This window comes from Neovison vison, chromosome 5 (assembly GCF_020171115.1).
Source record: "Neovison vison isolate M4711 chromosome 5, ASM_NN_V1, whole genome shotgun sequence".
Taxonomy (NCBI): Eukaryota; Metazoa; Chordata; class Mammalia; order Carnivora; family Mustelidae; genus Neogale; species Neogale vison.
Window position 1 is genome coordinate 124,748,200 of NC_058095.1, and position 6,497 is coordinate 124,754,696.

The 6,497-nt window shown below is 37.5% G+C and overlaps 1 pseudogene; it reads left to right on the plus strand.

The window, feature by feature from the left end:
* The first annotated feature begins 3,753 nt into the window (after positions 1-3,753).
* Positions 3,754-4,482, plus strand: LOC122907872 (annotated as a pseudogene).
* Positions 4,483-6,497: the final 2,015 nt, after the last annotated feature.

The following is a 6,497-nucleotide window of genomic DNA, read 5'->3' on the forward strand; positions in this document are numbered from 1 at the left end:
AGAGAAAGGGGAAGAAAAATCTTGAATTTAATGAGTTGAAAACTCAAATCGATAAGAAGTGACAATTTGGTTAATCCTAAAACTAGAAAATAACTACAAATAGGAAGACTATGTATTATTTTCTGTGACTTAACAGAAGTAAGGACTGATGACCCAAGTAAAATGAGTTATAGACAAATAAATTTACATATTCATATATCTATTTTTTAATTGGAATTTTCAACCTGCTACAGAGATGCAATTTTTATTAAGGAAAAAAAAAAGTCTCATGATTGAAGGCATTATTTAAAATCTTGGCCACATGTTACCATATATTATGAGTAAGAAATAACTGGTTGAAGAAGGCTTTTGTGGAAAGATCATTTGCAGTTGATAGGAACCATATTTTTCAAAGGTCCTGCACTTTGATGGTTCATGTCAAATTGGAACTGATATAAAGCAAATTTGAGAGAGTCTGGGAGGTATGGTAAGAGATGAAATCTCAGAGGTAGGAGGGGTGGAGAACATACAAGACTTACTATTTGGGGCTTTATTCTTTTTTTTTTTTTTTCAATTTATTTATTTTCAGAAAAACATTATTCATTATTTTTTCACCACACCCAATGCTCCATGCAAGCCGTGCCCTCTATAATACCCACCACCTGGTACCCCAACCTCCCACCCTCCCGCCACTTCAAACCCCTCAGATTGTTTTTCAGAGTCCATAGTCTCTCATGGTTCACCTCCCCTTCCAATTTACCCAAATTCCCTTCTCCTCTCTGTTGCTGTTTTTTTGTAAAATGTTGGCTGTAGGCAGTAGGAGGAGTGAAGTGTTTCTTTTTTTTTTTTTTTTCAATTTATTTATTTTCAGAAAAACAGTATTCATTATTTTTTCACCACACCAGTGCTCCATGCAAGCCGTGCCCTCTATAATACCCACCACCTGGTACCCCAACCTCCCACTCCCCCGCCACTTCAAACCCCTCAGATTGTTTTTCAGAGTCCATAGTCTCTCATGGTTCGCCTCCCCTTCTAATTTACCCAAAAGCACATACCCTCCCCAATGTCCATAATGTCCATAATGTCCTTACCCCCCTTCTCCCAACCCCCCTCCCCCCAGCAACCCACAGTTTGTTTCGTGAGATTAAGAGTCACTTATGGTTTGTCTCCCTCCCTATCCCATCTTGAGAAGAATCCATGAAACAAGATGGGATTGGGGCTTTATTCTAACAGGCTTTTTTACTTTTAAAATAAAGATGTTCAAGTGCCATGACTGAGTTTTTAAATTATTTTTCTTTGTATTCAGTATGTAGAACAACTTAAAGCAAGGTGGGAATTGGTGAGAGATACCTACTACAGTAGTCCTGGGGAAAGATAATGATGATATTGGTTAATGTGGCAACAATGGGGAGTAGATTGCACTAAAATAATTTAATATTTAAGAAATAAAATGAGATTTGGTTTAGAATGTGTGATATAAATGAGGAATAATATCTAATATATGTTTTTATTTCAGTTTTTCCCAATCTAATGGATAATGATAACCTTTACTAAAATAGTACAATCATGATATTCAAACAAATTTAAAATGGACACATCCCAAAACTTTAACATCATGGCCCAGTTAATTCAATTTTACTCCCTGAGAAGATACCAGTTCATTCAAAAGAGCATAGCCAAATATATAGGCGATCAAGAAGGTTGAAATAAATTTGTTGTTGTGAAGATGGGTTCTTTCACAATAGGGGGTGGAAATCAATGGACTTTCTGTCAAAATTGAGTTGGCACTCTATTGACAAGGATAGTGTAGATTGCTATTAGTTATCTACTGCTTAGAGAGTTGTCAATAATTTAAGGACAATGCCAGGAAACATGATTTCACAGGATTCCCAGAATTATGGAAGGTAATCTTTTTGTAACCATTTCAAGATTTTCTCAATATTTGGGAATAACTGTGATGAAGGAACACTAATCAAAATTTCAGTATTGGAACAATGATTTTGTCATGACCTTGCGAAGCTACATTGAAGGTGTGAGGAATAAGTTGGATACATGAGTCTGGAAATCATGTGACATTGATTTTACATGGACGTGGTAATGGTAGTCATTGCTTCAAGAAATAGATTAAGAAGAGAGTAGTTCCTCACCCAAGCTTTGAAGAACACTAATAGTTAAGAATACTGTAGAAAAGTCTGCAAAGGGAAGCAATAAGAGTGAGGACCAACATCAGTGGTGTTTCATATGGAAAGACAAAGAAATGAAGGAGGTCTTATCAGTATTGCTAAATGTGGATGTTAAGTATAATAAGGACAAAATATTTAGACCAAATAAATTGCTGCAATTGTAGGGTTACCTAGGCCACAGAAAATTTGATACAAAAATGTGTATTTCAAGCAGAAAAGAAGTGTATTCCTCTTTTACCCTGTATTGTCAAATGTATGGTCCTAGTTAACAGAAGAATCTCCCCCAAGTGATGACTCAAATGTTGTTTCTCTCATGGTTTATTTCCCACTATTCTCAATGCCTCTCATCTTTGTCTATACCCAGGCAACGGAAAAGAAAACAAAAGAACATGGAGAAACCCTTTTCTTTAAAAAAAAAAAAAAATTTTTTTTGATTAACATATAATATATTAGTAGCCCCAAGGGTACAGGGCTGTGAATCGCCAGGTTTACACACTTCACAGCACTCACCATAGCACCTACCCTCCCTAATGTCCATATAACCCAACCACCCAGAAAACCACCTTAAAATTTCTGGCTCATAAATGATACATCAACTTAAATCGCATAGCCTAGAACTGTTGTTATTATTCACATCTAAATTCTAAGGGAGACCTATGTGCTCAAGAAGGAAAAAACAACACGAATTTTGGTGAAAACCTAGAGGTCTTTATAATATATATCTATTGAATTTAGAGATACCATTATCATGAACCACAAAGGACCAATAAGGTAATGAGATTGGAATGGACCGAAAAATAAAAGAAAAGGCAGTAGGTTCCACTGTGCTTTCAAATATGAGTGCCAAGAAAAGCAGGGTATAACTAGAAGTTAGTAAGGCATATGAAGTTGAGTTTTTGTTTTTTTTCCATTATCATTTCCATTCTCTTCCTCCTCCCCTTTCTCCTCCTTTTTCTTCTTGTTATTATTATTATTACTATTCGATTTTTTTTTAAGATTTATTTATTTATTTGACAGACAGAGATCCCAAGTAGGCAGAGAGGAAGGCAGAGAGAGAGAGGAGGAAGCAGGCTCCCTGCTGAACAGAGAGCCCGATGCGGGACTCGATCCCAGGATCCTGAGATCATGACCTGAGACGAAGGCAGTGGCTTAACCCTCTGAGCCACCCAGGCGCCCCTACTATTCGATTTTAAGGAAAGTTTGCCAACAATGTGTAAAAATTATAAGACTATATGGGGAAAGATTGAGAAAATAAGAAAGAAAAATATTTATTAATAATTAGAATATGCCTGAGAGAGAAGGATGGGAAGGACACATATGAACAAAGAAACATTTCCACCATTGAAAGGAATATGAGTTAAATTACTCATGCCATTTGAAGGAGACAATATACTGTTCTCTAACAGCGCTACCAAAAATTGCACAGCTTCTCAGAAGAAGGAGAAGATGGTAATAAATTTATTTATCTTGATATTTTTGGTAACCAGTGAGCTTTTATTTTATGGTGTGGAGTAAAATCATTTAAGGGTAACATTGTAGAGAGGAGCATCGTGCTGGCCAAGTGGACAGGCACTTCAGAAAACATCTAAATATGGTGCCCTCTGGAAGAAAACATACAGGGAAATCTGGGAAGACATCAATGGAGGATCAGGTTGTAAGAGCCTATGACTTTGAGAAGGAAGATAAAAAAGATCTGAGTGGTTCAGAGGAGGATGTTACAGAAGGGAAGACTCCAGTAATTGAGAAGCATGGGAAGAAAAGGACTTCTGCAGCAGTATTTGAAGATATGGGGGTGGGGGGTGAAGTACAAAATATGCTGGAAAGATTTGGAGCTGACATTAACAAGGCTCTTCTTGACAAGAGGAAAAGACTAGAATTGTATACCAAAGCTTCTCTCAAAACTAGGAACCAGAAAACTGAACATGTTTGGAAAACCCAGCAAGAGCAAAGACAGAAGCTTAACCAAGAATATTCTCAGTAATTTCTGACTTTGTTTCAGCGTGGGATATAGATGTGCAGAAATCTGAGGAACGAGAAGAAAAACTAGCTAACATGTTTTGACAGCAGCAAAAGTTTTTTCAACAATCCAAATTGTTCAGAGCCAGAGACTGAAAACAATTAGACAGTTACATGAGCAGTTCATAAAGAGTATGGAGGACTTGGAGAAGAATCATGATAGTCTACTTACTGTTGCACAAAATGAACTTAGAAAAGAAGTGGCTATGTTGAAAAAAAAAATGATGGAAACTCAGCAGCAAGAGATGGCAAGTGTTCTAAAGTCTCTTCAGTCCATGTTATTCTGATGACTCTTTGAAGGAAGAACTTGAACCTAAGTAATATGATACAGTTACAACATTAGCGAAGAGGCATGTAATTCTTTTAGAGTGGTTTAAAAATTCTAGTTTAAAATAATACATCGTGTTAATTGTTAGCTTAAGTGCAAGACCCTTCCTTCTGTTAACCTTCAGATAAAGCTGAACAGTTATGTGAGTCCAGATGTTTAATAGTAAAATAGTGAATTTTTCTCTTTAACACTTGTTAATTAACTTTTAGCAATAAAGATGATTTAATTTAAAAAAAATGAGTAACATTGTAGGAAATGGATGAGATAGCAGGCATGGAGAAAGAGAAGTTTGAAGAAAGGAAGTGGGGAAGTTGTTCTGAAGAAAAGATTCACGGTAGCCATACTCTCGGTTTTGAAGGGGGAAAAAACCACTTTACTAATATTTAAAAATCTAATAGAAACAGAAAGAAGAAAAGAGAAATCGGTACATAGATGAGGGCAATAGTAAGCAGTAAAGGAGAATAAGACAAAATCTCAAATCAAGTACTTAAAACATCCAGCCTCATTAGTTGGGGAAGCACCGTGGAGACAGCCAGGCGGGAGTCCCGATTGAGAGGCCTGGGTGGAGCGTCCTCCCCTCTCCGGTGAGACTTCCAACTGACCATGTGCATAAGGGCCATATTTATAGAGCAAATGACAAGGTCTGAAGTTAACCATGTGTTTGCCTATATGTGCAGTATGGAACAAGCTGTATTCCTATGTTATCATGTCTTTATCTCTTCAAGGAACTTGGATCATGTGTGCTTTCCTCCCGTCCCAGATTCCCTTCTGGGGGCCAGCGCAGCCTGGAGCCAGAGGCGATGCAAAGCAAGAGTTACAGATTTGGTGTCCAGACCAGAAGGACCAGCTCTGAGCTGGAAGCCAGCTAATGGGCAACTAACCAGACTCCCAAGGTCACTCAGGCAGCACACGTCTCACTTACAACATGCAGTTTGAGATGTTATGCAGGACAAATCACAGAAACCTCCATCCATACAATGCAGAGGTAGAGTTTATAATACAAATTTCTTGGAAATGTAGTTGAATGGCTAGCAAAACATAGGGACTAATTTTTCAGTTAGAGCTCTATTTTCTTTGAGTTTTTATGAAACTAATATTCTCTGTTACATGACTTTCTCCCAGAATAGGTAACAGTTGGGCATAGGCACAGACGAGCAATCACTGGGCCATCCCCGGGTTGGTTTTGTACTAGATTGGTATAACAAGCAAATGGGATCTAAAGTGTTACTGGAAGTACAGAATGTGAAGACTGGTATGGATAAGACATGAAGAAAAGAGAGGGCTCAATGCTGGTGCCAATTTGTCCTGCCAATGAGAGAAAGTCAAAAGAGTGAATTTAGTTTGGGCCATAATGGGAGTAGAAGAACAAGCAATGTAAAATGAGTGAGAGTCGTCAAGGAATGAAATATCTGAATTACTGGGTTTTCAATGGAACATTTATAAATACTGACAATGATCCATTCTAAGATTTTTTCCAAAAAGGGAGCAATCTAGGTGCAATGGAAGGGAAGATCATCAGAAATGAATTGGTTAAGCAACTGAGAGTCCATGATTTTGAAATCTTTATTGATGATGGCAAAGATTGGGTGGAGAAGAAAATGGAGCAAGTCCTAAATTTTAAAATAATTTTAGAGGAGAGCAGCAGATACAATTGTTGATGTGTGTGGGAAAATTTTCAAATAAATGGCATGGATACTATTTCAAAGGCAGAGTTGTTGGTTCATTTGCTGGATTATTTTTCAGGAAGAAGATAAGGGGGTTGTTTTTCAAAATAAGCAGTGGAACAGCAGGGACAGTGACCCAGTCTCTCTTCATATGAAGCTGTGAGAATAGATCCACAGCTCAAGAGGGTGGCAGGGGAAAGTAGTGCCTTCCAAATAAGGGCAAATTTTAAGTTCAAGGAGTAGAGAGATGTCGAGTTTGCTAAATTTGGACTAACAGCTGCAAAATTCCCACTAGGAGGATTTGGGAGATAAGGAAATTATAATATT